The sequence below is a fragment of the Ictidomys tridecemlineatus genome, chromosome 1 (genome assembly GCF_052094955.1).
Source record: "Ictidomys tridecemlineatus isolate mIctTri1 chromosome 1, mIctTri1.hap1, whole genome shotgun sequence".
Classification (NCBI taxonomy): domain Eukaryota; kingdom Metazoa; phylum Chordata; class Mammalia; order Rodentia; family Sciuridae; genus Ictidomys; species Ictidomys tridecemlineatus.
Genome location: NC_135477.1, coordinates 38,185,856 through 38,197,897, shown reverse-complemented (window position 1 = coordinate 38,197,897; position 12,042 = coordinate 38,185,856).

Here is a 12,042-nt window from a genome sequence, read left to right as displayed (position 1 = left end):
TATTTGATAAAGGAGCTAAAAGCATGCAATGGAGGAAGGATAGCATCTTCAACAAATGGTGCTGGGAAAACTGGAAATCCATATGCAAAAAAATGAAACTGAATCCCCTCCTCTAGCTATGCACAAAAGTTAACTCAAAGTGGATCAAGGAGCTAGATATAAAATCAGAGACTCTGCATCTGATAGAAGAAAAAGTTGGCTCCAATCTACATATTGTGGGGTTGGGCTCCAAATTCCTTAATAGGACACCCATAGCACAAGAGTTAATAACAAGAATCAACAAATGGGACTTACTTAAACTAAAAAGTTTTTTCTCAGCAAGAGAAACAATAAGAGAGGTAAATAGGGAGCCTACATCATGGGAACAAATTTTTACTCCTCACACTTCAGATAGAGCCCTAATATCCAGAGTATACAAAGAACTCAAAAAATTAGACAATAAGATAACAAATTACCCAATCAACAAATGGGCCAAGGACCTGAACAGACACTTCTCAGAGGAGGACATACAATCAATCAACAAGTACATGAAAAAATGCTCACCATCTCTAGCAGTCAGAGAAATGCAAATCAAAACCACCCTAAGATACCATCTCACTCCAGTAAGATTGGCAGCCATTATGAAATCAAACAACAAGTGTTGGCAAGGATGTGGGGAAAAGGGTGCTCTTGTACATTGCTGGTGGGACTACAAGCTTGTGCGGCCAATTTGGAAAGCAGTATGGAGATTCCTGGGAAAGCTGGGAATGGAACCACCATTTGACCCAGCTATTGCCCTTCTCAGACTATTCCCTGAAGATCTTAAAGGAGCGTACTACAGGGATACTACCACATCGATGTTCATAGCAACACAATTCAAAATTGCTAGACTGTGGAACCAACCCAGATGCCCTTCAATAGATGAATGGATTTAAAAAAATGTGGCATTTATACACCATGGAGTACTAAGCAGCACTAAAAAATGACAAAATCATGGCATTTGCAGGGAAATAGATGGCACTAGAGCAGATTATGTTTAGTGAAGCTAGCCAATCCCTAAAAAACAAATGCCAAATGTCTTCTTTGTTATAACGAGAGAAACTATGAACAGAGAAGGGAGGAAGAGCAGGAAGAAAAGACTAACATTAAACAGAGACATGAGATGGGAGGGAAAGGGAGAGAAAAGGGAAATTGCATGGAAATGGAGGGAGAACCTCATTGTTATACAAAATTACATATAAGAGGTTGTGAGGGGAATGGGAAAATAAACAAGGAGAGAAATGAATTACACTAGATGGGGTAGAGAGAGAAGATGGGAGGGGAGGGGAGGGGGGATAGTAGAGGATAGGAAAGGTAACAGAATACAACAGTTACTAATAGGGCATCATGTAAAAATGTGGATGTGTAACCGATGTGATTCTGCAATCTGTATACAGGGTAAAAATGGAAGTTCATAACCCACTTGAATCTAATGTATGAAATATGATATGTCAAGAGCTTTGTAATGTTTTGAACAACCAATAAAAAATAAATAAATAATTCTTTTAAAAAAGACAAAATTGTGAAAATATAGAACAAATTAGTGGTTGCCAGAAGTTAAGGAGGGGCAGACAGGTATATAAGGGCACCATGAAGTCTTGAGGTGATGGAAATAGTTTCTGTCTTAACTATCAATGACAACAACCTGATGTTGGCATTGCATTATAATTTTGCAAAACATTACTTGGAGTACACTGAATAGAGGGCACAGGTATTCTATCAGTATTATTTTTTCCAAATTCAGTTTACCGTTGCCTAAAATTTTTAAAATAATTTATTTTAGAAAGGTTGAATGAGAGAAGGAGTGATGTTTATGCATTTTAAAAGTGAACAGTTTCTGAGGTGTGTGAAGATTAAATTGGTCCCATATTCCTACTAAGATTTCCAGTCCTCTTTGAGATCAGTAATCATGACTTTATAAAGACAGCAGTCTTCTCTGCTGTAAAGCTTTCATTGCTTGTGTGTCACTTTCTTGGAATAGAAAAAGATGAAACAGGTGGTTGGGTTTATTCAGGATGCAGGTGTCCCCAAACAAGTGCAGGACAATCTTCTCAAATCTGTCTCTGTCCTTTCCATCCTCTCTGCTGCTGCCGCCTTGGCTCAAAATCAGGTTTTCATATCCCTCCGCATCCCCAAGACAGACCTTCCCTGAGCTACTCTTTCATAAGCTTTATCATTTAACCATTAACCAATTACCTCTTGATTTTCTGGGCCAGAGGAAACAACAGTTCTTAGAAATAGGCCTCTGTAGCAATTTTTGTGTTTGTTTGTTTGCTTTGCTGAAGATTGAATTCAAGGCCACTTAGCTATGCCCCCAACCCCTCCACAGCTTCTTACCTATTAGTTTATTGTATCTGTTGTAGCTCCCCAGGGGAAAAATGAAACCAGTAGGATATGTGTGTAGATAGACGAGAAACAGACACATAAATATTATCTATTTAAAGCAATTGGCTCATGTGATTAGGGAGACTGCCAAGTCCACTCTGCACATTAGTTGAGAGGCTGGAGGTCCAAGGTAGATGTCAGAGATGCTACCGGAAAAACATTGCAGCTCAAATCCAAAGGCAATCTAAAGACAGAATTTCCTTCTTCTCAGGGCAACACAGTTTTTTTTGTTGTTGTTTTTTTGCACTTAAGGTTTTCAATTGATGGGATGAGATCAACCTACATTATGGAGGTAAATCTGCTGTCCTCAAAAAATCTATTGATTTAAGGCAGTACTTTCACAGAGACACCTCCATTGTCCCTGTGACAAACCTAGACTAAATATCTGAGTGTGGTTACTCTCGCCAAGTGGACACATGAAATTAACCATCACATCCATTACGATTAAAGTGAGCCCATGATTTATCCTTCTAACTGAAGCTATCAATAACTGCTGGAACAGTAAGCATAAACCGGACACAAGACCACCCTCATTCTAGATTCACCGTGGTGCGCTCTGATGTCTTGGCAGGAGTTTCTATGCATCTCTGTATCCCTGGAAGAAGTTGCTGTGCTGCACATTGGAGCATTTGATAAGTATTGACTACCCCTCGTGACCCATCTTGGTTTCTGTCTATGACCATGATCCATCCTCATCTCACAGTTCATTCCAAGTATTCCCCACCCATCTGAGATCTTCTAGACTCATTCAAGAGAGGATGGGTTTCATTTTCTGTCAGGTTCTACAACACATCTGAAATGCCTCTGGAGAAGCATCACTCAAAAACAAGGAAAGAAGAAGCTATTATCCCCCAGGCTAATGGGCATCTGTCATTGGGCTACTTGTCACTGTGCTTGGAACCCCGCTCTGCCTTACCTGAGAAACATATCATTCCTCACCCTCTTAACTTGGGCCCCGTGTCCTTCTGTGATTTTGCTACTGTGACTGCAGTTCCCCACGTTCCAGATGTCCTCTTTCCCAACTTTGAGATCTTGGCCGGGGCCTCTCCACAGCTAAGAATTTCTGTCCCTTTGACCTACAGAGTCCCCGTGTAATCATGAAACCACCGAGACACAATCAGTACCTTGACTGCTCATTCTATTCTGATCAAATTGCCTCTCCCTGGGGGCTGGGAATGCAGTTCAGTGGTAGAGCACTTGCCTCGCATGTGCAAGACCCTGTGTTCAATGCCCAGCACCAAAACAAATACAAAAATGCCTCTGCAAATCGCCTCTTCCAGAAACCAGAAACTCTGGACCATCCGAAAGTATCTCACTAAAACCCTGCCTAAAATTTTAATTCCTCAGAGACTAGATCTAACCTTGAAATTATCACTCACGGTGAGGGTTATGCCTGGCTCTCAAGCACCACAGGCAGATGCCTGCTACTTCTGGCACACTACATTTTTATACTGTGAATTCCAGTCTCCTGGGTCATTGTGCTTTATCTGTCGGTGAGTGGGGAACCTAAGACTGGCCTTTGCCTCCAAGCTTCCTAGGGCTTGTTCTTCTGCTGATAGAACACCTATAAGGCATGCCTTAGGGTCTCTTTACATTTCCTCTGTGAGCTCAACACCAGTTGGGTTCAGTTACACCACCAGTCCTTGGACTCTGTCACACTGTTCTTAGTAACAGCAAACATGACAACCCTTCTGGTCTAAGGTCAGCCTTTCCAGATTGTTCTGCTATAGGGAAGATGTTTAGTGTGACGGTTAAGAACAAAGATTTAGGGGTCGCACTGACCTGGCTTGCTATATGGGTTTAGGCAAGTTATAGGAAATCTCCTAGCTCCTATGATCTGAATGAGATAATTAAATGATGAAATATGCAAAGAATTTAACACAGTGCCTATTACTGTCTCTCAACATTTATGAGCTGTGGGGTTGGAAATCTGTTTCTAGTGTTCTGCCACATGTCCCCTCTGGGTGTAGCATGTTGGTGAATGTTTTACAAGCAGTTTTATGAAGAATGCAAAGCTCCAATTAGTAGTGCTTGCCTATTTCTAGGGTGTAAATACTCCCATCATGGCCAGTTTCATATTATTAATGTCATGTTACTCAAAACATAGTTGAGAAAAGAAACACACAATAGGTTCTTGTGAGCGGGCTCCAGCACACCACTGATATCGGAGCTCACTGGTCCATTCCTCTTCCCTGTTCCTGTTATAAGGAATTCCATTCTAGCCCATGCATCCCCCCAAAACTGCTTCTCCATTACCATCTGTTAGAGAGCGGCCTCCTTCATTCTCCTGGGAGGGACATTCAAAAAGTGTGGGGCAGCTTCCTATTTCTAAACAAAATATTACGGTCGATTCTGATCTGCAGAGAGAAATAAACTCCTCAATTGTGACCACGGGTCATCTCATAATTTTGATGGTTCAGGACTATGCTTCTGGGAGCTTTTACAGAATTCTCTACATCATCCCGCCTCATCTCACAGTTGCTATGAACACCCGCCTGAAACTTTTACTTCCTCCAAGTAAATGGTCCCAGGACTTCCATTTTTGTCCATTAAGACCAATACTTCTAAGAATTTATTCAGAAAGCTGAATCAAATAAAAGAAACATCTGTTTGCAGGCATTAGGGAGCCTCTGAAACAGACAAGATTTGAAGACCACGATTCTATGGGGAGATGTGTGAGACTTTCCCCACCAGCATTTGCCACTTGAGTGTGTGGCAAGGAGCCAAGAAGCCAGTCCAACAAAGGACCAGAACCAAAGAAAGACCAGTAGCCAAGCAGAGCTATCCCTATATCACAGTCGGGGGGCAACGAACATCAGTGATCAGGCTAGTCAAGGAATCCAGGTCTTAAGGAACTAAAATCCCATAGCACAGTGGAGTATGGTGAAGTGGTGCCTATGGAGGCATACTATGTGTTCCTATGGAGGAATTACCTAATTTCAAAGTTGTATGGGAAAATTAACTAAGAAGCAGAAGAAAAATAAACTGAAAGGGTGAGTAGAATTTTGCTGTCTCACAATGGTGAGGAGACAAAAAAGGGAGATAAAACCAAGCCATAAAAAGGGCTGTTGGTAGATATAGCAGGCTTTCATTTGACCTCTGGAGAACAGCAATCTAGGAACAGGGATGGACCAAAAGTAGACAAGAGTCTTGTACAAAAAGAAATGCAGGCTCAAGTCAGTTTCATCCATAAATAATTGAGGTTGTTTATCTCATTCTAGTTGCCTGCTTTATAATAGAGTAAATTATTTCAGGGGAAAAGAGAATATCATTCTGTGCCTCCATCATTTTTCATACACAATGTCCAACTTTCAATAAAATATTACTAGCTGTGGACACACATACACAACTGGTTTTTTTTTTGTTTGTTTGTTTGTTTTTTAGTCCAGTGCATAAGGAGTTTGGAGGCCATGGCTCCATCTTAACAACAAGTAACATACAGTACAAAATGAAAAATCAACTCGTATTAGATCCATCAGAGAAATGAGGTCACAGGGCAAATCATGGTCCCCTAAAATTATAGAGACAAGCCAGCAGACACAGAGAATCACAACTTACTGGAACAGTTGTCCCATGCAGAAATCTCTGAGAACAGATACCAGGGTAGAACAAAACAAACTGTAACTGATCTAAAAGATAACAATCTCTTCAAATTAAAATAGCAACAATGTTTTCAATGATTATACATTTGCATAAATGAAATGGATGATAGCAATAATACAAAGTCTAAGCAGAAATGTTGTTCTTAGTATTTCTACATATCTAGGAAGTAGTATACTTTATTTGGGAGAGGACTTGGGCTAACTATAAATATATATTGTGAACTCTAGGACAACCACTGAAAAGGAAAAAAAAAGAAGTATAAATGATATACTAAGAAAGGATCTAAAACAAAATTATGTATGAAATGCTCAAAAGCACAAAAGAAAGAAAAAGAGCAAAGGTCAAAAATAAGAGCAGGGCTGAGGGTATCACTCAGTGGGAGAGCTCCTTGCCTATCATGCACACAAGTTCCTGGGTTCTATTCCCGGCACTGCAAGCAAACAAACCGAAAACAAGCAGATAAATTGTGCAATTAGACAAGCTAATACAGTAAGACAAGGAAAGGAAAGAAAAGTTATACATGTTTGGAAAGAAAATATAAAACTGTCATTGTTCACAGATGGTGTGTTTTGATATTTAGAAATTCCAAAAGAGAAGACAAGCCACAGATAAGAGAAAATATTTGCAGCAGATTTATCTGATATACAATTGTTATTGAAAACAGGTAAAGAACTGTTAAATTCAACAATAAGAAATGAACAACCCTGGGTTGGGGCTGTAGCTCAATGGCAGAGCACTTGCATAGCATGTGTGAGGCACTGGGTTTAATCCTTAGCACCACATAAAAATAAACAAATAAAATAAAGGCATTCTGACCATCTATAACTACAAAAAAATGTTTAAAAAGAAATGAATAACCCAATTTAAAATATAGGAAAAAGACCTCAAAATACATTTTATCAAAGAAAATATACAGATGTATATCTATGTATCTGTGTATATATATCTCACACACGTACAGATAACTACATATGCAAATGAATGAATAAAAAGGTGCTCTACATTATATGACTTTAGGGATTTCTATATTTAAACAACAATGAAATACCACTACATACCTTTTAAAATGTCCATATCCAAAACACTGATACACTAAACTTGAAGTAATAAGAACTCTCATTGATTGATGAGAGTGGAAAGTGTATATGGCTACTTTGGAACACAATGTGTGGTAATTTCTGACAAAACACTCCATAGTCTTGTCATACGATACAGCAATGCACTCCTTGGTATTTGCCCACATAAGTTGAAAACAAATATCCCCAAAAGGAAAAATAAGTGCATGTGGATGTTTATAACAGCTTTATTCATGACTGTCAAAACTTAGAGGAACCAAGATGTTTTTCAGGAGGTGAATGGATAAACTGTGGCATATTCAGACAATGGAATATCATTTTGTGCTAAAGACAAACAAGCTATCAAGCTGTGGAAAGACATGGAGGAATCTTAAAAGTATATTGCTAAGTGAAAGAAGCTAATCTGAAAAGGCTACATAACTTCATAATTTTACCTCTAAGTCTTTCTGAAAAAGGCAAAATGATGAAGTCTAAAATGATCATTGATTCCTAGGGATTAGGGAGAGATGAATAGTCAGAGCACAGAGGATTTTGAGGACAGTAAAACTACATTGTATTATACTATAATGGAGGATACACATTGCCATGATTTCAATATGATTTCATGATTTCAGCTTTTGAAACTTAATGGCCAATGTGGTGATATTTAAAAGGTAGGATCTTTAGGAGGTGATCAGGTAATGAGAATTCCTCCACTCACGTATGGGATTAGGGCCTTACGAAAGAGGCTCCCACAGTGTCCAGTGTCTAGCCCTTGCACAGCATTCCCCGTCTCTGGAGGATGCAGCAACAAGGCACCATCCTGGAGGCAAAGAGAAGCCCTCATCAGATAATCCAACCTGTGAGCACCTTGATCCCAGACTTCCCAGCCTCCAGAACTGAAGAAATAAATAAATTTCTGTTACTGATGAATTACCCAGTCTCAACTATTTTGTTACAGCCGTATAAACACTGGACTGAAATGCATGGTATTACCCATTTTCAAACCACAAAATATACAGTACCAAGAGTAATTTCTAACATAAACAGTGGATTTGGAGGATAATGATGCATCAATGTATGTTCATCTGTTGTAACAAATGTACCACTCTGGTGCTGGATGTTGATAATTGTGGAGGTTGTGCATGTGTTGGGGAACTAGATACAGGGGAATTCTCTGTATTTTCCACTCACTTATTGTGCTCACATAAAAGTGCTCAAAAATATAGCTTATAGTTACTAATAGATTAGGGAGATTTTACACACACATGCACACACACACACACACACACACACACACACACTCACTGGACAAAGAAAAAAGAGATGATGAGTTTGTAAAATGTTGACAGACTAAAGAAGGTAAATAAAAAAGAAAAAGAAAATACAACAAGTCACCTGAGGAAACTATGTATACCAAGAACCAAGATTTTAAAAGAAAATGTCTAAACACAAATAGAGGCACAAAGGAAAAAAGCTGAAATTTTACCAAAACTGACAAATGACAACTGGAGGATTCAAAATACCCAAGCATTAGAAATTTTTTAAAAAACTAGACTTAAGCACATTATGGTAAAAGGACTAAGTTGATACGTAAACCTATAGTTAAATTCACAACTTTTGTTCATCAAAAGATACCAGAAATGGAGAATTTTGAAAAGGCAAGCCATGGTGTGGAAGAAAAGAAACATTTAACAAAAGTGATATTCTAATATGAATCCATAACAGGTTCCATTCATTAATCATCAGTAAATGCAAAGTAAAACCACCACTAGGTATACCACTATTTAGTCAGCTTTTTTGCCACTGTGACTAAAAGACAGGACCAGCCCAATTTTAGAGGAGGAAAAGCTTTTTTAAATGCTTACGGTTTCAGAGGTCTCTCCATAGACAGCAGGCCCCATTTCTCAGGGCTCAAGGTAAGGCAGGACACCCTGGTGGAAGAGCGTGGTGAAGGGAAGCTGCTCACACCATGGTCAGTAAGCAGAGAGAAAATCCACTGGCCGAATACAAATATATACCCAAAGCCACGCCTCCAATACCGGCCTCCTCCAGCCACACCCCACCTGCCTCCAGTTATCACTGTTAATCCCATCAGAAAACAATTATCTGATTAGGCTAAGGTTCTCATAATCCAATTATTTTCCCCCTGAACCCTCTTGTAGTGTCTCACACATGAGCTTTTGGGAGACACCTCATATCCAAACCATAACAACCACATTCCCACTAAAAGTGCTGAAAATTTTGTGGAACAGTGAGGATGTGGAACAACCACAGCTCTCAGACACTGCAAGTAAAATGCATAAATCAGCAAAGCTATTCCTGAAAACTTGTTAGGAGTCTCTACATAATGCTGAACATATTCATATCAATGACTCAGAAATTCAAAAGAAAGATACACATAAAATCACACAAGTACAAAAAAGTGTTCACTGGGACACTATTTGTAATAATCCACAATGAAAACAAATCAAAAGCCTACCAACAATAGAATGCATAAATTGTGGCATGTTCATACAATGAAATCCTCTATAGCAATGAAAATCAACTTCATGCAGAACTGTAGATAAATCTCTAAAATCAATGTTGAAAGAAAAAAAACCAGAAAACTGTAAGTGATTCTACCTATGTGTATTTCAAAAGTAGATGAAATTAATCAATGATTTTAAAATGTATGGTAGTAGTGCCTTTGGAGTTCTGGAGGTTTCAACTAGGGAGGTATACAAGATGGGCTTTAGGAAGTCCCGTCATGTTTTATTCTGGTTTTAGCAAAGAGCTGTGCATAAACCCTGTTGAAATGAACTGAGATATATAGTGTATAGTGGTGATTTGTGTCACTTTCTGCATGTATTTTAGAATTTTTTAAAATATATTTTAATACTGTGGTTTTGTAGTTAAGTCCTTTGTGACCATATGTCCTATGGTAATAATGGTCATTATTGATTGATTATTGATGTATGCCAGCCACTGATGCTAACAGCAGGTATTTTATTCACAGTTTCCTTAGTTGATCCTCTGAGACAGAATTTTTGTCCTCATTTCATAGATTTTACATATGTGGAAACTGATGCTCAGAGAGGTTAAGTGACTGACTCATGGTCACATAGCTAGAAAATAGCAGAATCTGACTTCAAAAGCACACCTTTCTGATTCCAACACCTTGGCTCCTCTGTAGCTCCATGGCTTGCTCTTCTTTGAGGATACACGCAGATGAACAACCTCTCACAACCAAATTAGAGTTTTACAGAATACAATCATGCTATCCAGACAGTGAAAAGCAGAGTGATTTCTTAATGAATGTCATGTTGGGCATCTTTTCATTGCCGTGATAAATACTTGAGAAAAGCAGTTTAGAGGGTGACCGATTTATTTTAGCTTACAGTTTCAGAGGTTTTCGTCCATGGTTAACCAGCTCCCTTGTGGAAACATCATGGTGGAAGGGCATGGTGGACCAAAGCAGATCATCTCAGGATAGCCAGGAGGCAGAGAGTCAGAGGGAGGGAGAAAGGGATTGGAGACAACATCCACCCTTCCAGGGCATGCCTGTAATGATCTATTTCCTGAGACTAACTCATACTTCCGACAGTGTCCACTGCTTCTCAATAATGCCATCAAAATATTAAGCTGTCAATGGATTAACTCATTTTTGAGATCAGAGCTCTCATGATCCAATTGCTTTTAAGAGACCAACCTCCGAACATTGCTGCACTGGGAACCAAGCCTTAATACATGAGCCTTTGGGGACACTTCATATCATCCAAACCAGAACAAATGTCACACACTCCACTCTGCCTGCCCTTACCCTCAAGCTTGCAGTCTTTGGTGATTGAGGCATCCAAGGAGGTGACCTATTACCTGGCTGTCTTGTGTCCACATTTTCTGAACACACAGGGAAGTCCAAGGTGGAAAGAGCACAGACTCTATTCAGGCAGATGAACTATTTGGACAACCTTAAGCAAACCACTTTATTACCCTAAATCTCATTTTCTGCATTTGTCAAAAAGAGATTTCTGAATGTTCCAGAGGAAGAATGAGCTAATTCTCCCAGAAGATGTTAGGCATACAATCTATGTAAATTGCCTGTCTTTCCCTATGGACTCTGCTATATTAAATTACTTTAATTTCTCCCCACACATATATCATACCTGTTCTCCAGCCTTCTCCACCTTGCTCCTGGGAGGCTGGTCATTATGAACTGCCTCAGTGGGCTCCCTTGTCCTCTGCTCTTGGGCTTTGGCAGGAGACTAATGACTAAGGGGAGGAGACTGATGCAGTCAGAGTTTGTGATCCCCCAGCTCTTTGCTCATGGGTCACTGTTGGATTGCTGGTCCCTGGAGCCAGACTCAGCTCTGGCCGTGCAGCCGTCTCACAGTTAGGAGACATGCTCCCTCCTCCAGCTCTGCCAGGTCTTCAGGTGGTAGAGGGCACTACTGTTTTTAGCTGTAGACTTCTCTGTTCTCCCTCTGATTTTTCTTCCCCTGTATACATCTTTACAAATAGTCTCTCTCTTCAAATCCCTCTGTGTTAATGTGCTCTCTTTCTTAACATTCAGGATCCTTACTAATATAGGAGTCCACTTTGACATTTCCTCCCAAAGGTAACAAGCACCATCTGCATGAGATAACTAAGCTGGCCCAGGTGACAAGTTGCTGACTGAACAAGATCCAACCACTGTGGGCTTTAGGCCTCAAGAAGAGGTGGAAGTAAAACAGACAAACAGAGTAAATGTCAAGTCTTCCCAGCACACATACTTCTTACACTCCTGATGTATGCATCTATTTTTTTTCCATAAAACACAGGGATGTGGGTCCCACCTCAGAAGCAGGTGACTTCCTGTCACCTCAGAAAGTCCCTGAAATTCGGTTGTTTTACAGAGTATCGGATCATGAACGTTACCCCCTCAAACTATTCCAGAGGATTCATCAGTGCTTCCAGCCACTTTGGAAATGCTGTCTCCCCTGAGCCTACTTCTCATCTGCAT